The sequence below is a fragment of the Mus pahari genome, chromosome 1 (genome assembly GCF_900095145.1).
Source record: "Mus pahari chromosome 1, PAHARI_EIJ_v1.1, whole genome shotgun sequence".
NCBI lineage: Eukaryota > Metazoa > Chordata > Mammalia > Rodentia > Muridae > Mus > Mus pahari.
The window spans coordinates 140,326,060-140,327,349 of record NC_034590.1 but is presented as its reverse complement, the minus strand read 5'-3'; the positions used below and the strand labels follow the sequence as shown (position 1 = coordinate 140,327,349).

The 1,290-nt window shown below is 34.7% G+C and overlaps 1 long non-coding RNA gene across 1 annotated transcript in view; it reads right to left on the bottom strand.

Moving 5' to 3' along the window:
* LOC115065370 overlaps positions 1-1,032 on the bottom strand; it is a 24,033-nt gene extending 23,001 nt beyond the window's left edge. Inside the window, exon 1 of the long non-coding RNA XR_003845157.1 lies at positions 946-1,032. This is a non-coding gene — a long non-coding RNA (uncharacterized LOC115065370). The remainder of the gene's footprint in view (positions 1-945) is intronic.
* Between the last annotated feature and the right edge of the window lie 258 nt (positions 1,033-1,290).

The window sequence follows — 1,290 nt, the reverse complement described above, 5'->3', positions numbered from 1 at the left end:
TGTGTGTGTGTGTGTGTGTGTGTGTGTGTGTAGCCCAGCTTTCAGGAGAAGGTATTTTCTTCCATCAAGTAGGTTCCGGGTATGGAACATAAGCCATCAACCTTGGCATCAGGTCCCCTTACCTTCTTAGTGGTCTTGACAATTACACAACACATTTTTACATTTAATATTTGGATTTTGGATTAGTATATTTTGAGAAATATATTTATATTATAAAATTATAGTTATATTGTGTAAAATATCTAATTTATACTTACATTATATTTATATACTATTAATTATATTATATAAAACATTTAAATTTTTATATTATTTCTATTTATGAATATTTGATTATAAAATTTTATTTTAAAAATTATAAACATTTATAAACACTTAAATATTCTTATAATGAGAATCCTGACATAATAGCCTGGTTTTCTCAGTTTGTCTCTTTATTTAACACTGCTTTTCTATGTAGAACATGCAAGGGATACTTAGTGATGTCAGGAAGATAGCTAAACTGATCCTCTTTTGTCAGATTATATACATAATTATTGCACCTACTGATGTATGGCTGCCAAATAAAATACAGAATGCCTAGGGAAACTTTAACATTAGATAAATATTAAATATAGCCTTAGCCTTAAGTATTTCAAATAAACTCTGATCACTGAACACAAACATTTATCCATTCTTTACTTGAAATCAAATTTAATGAGAAAATGTAATTTTATTTTCTAAACCTACTAACCCAGAGAGAAGATTAAATAGGAATATAGATATATATACACACACACAGTTTCTGACAGGCAGTAAATGTTCATTAAAATTATTTTTGTAACTGAGTTTCTATAGCCCCTAACAAATAGTAACATGTGATTTTGTATGATTTGACTGTTCCCAAAGTCTTCCTGTATTCATAACCATGCTGAACCTTGTAATGAATGAGTTGAATCCCCTTACCAGATGAGAAATTAAGCCTGTAACTGTGTTCCACTGACTGCAGAGGAATCCGAGCATGCTCGACAGTACTTCCTGGGCATCCAGCGTATGAGACAAACACCCTGTGCCTAGCCGGGACTGACGCATGCGCAGTTTTAAATGCTGACGACCGCTACTAATATTAGTAAAGGGATATCAGTGTTCCTGTGGGTTTGTTGTTCGTTTATCTTGAGACAGCATCTTGCTGTGTAGCTCTGGCTGGCCTGGTACTCACTGTGTAGGCCAAGCAGGTCTGTCCTTTACACTACTACTCCTGCCTCAGCCTCCCGTGTGCTGGGAGCTCAGATGTGCACCGCCATGCCTGGC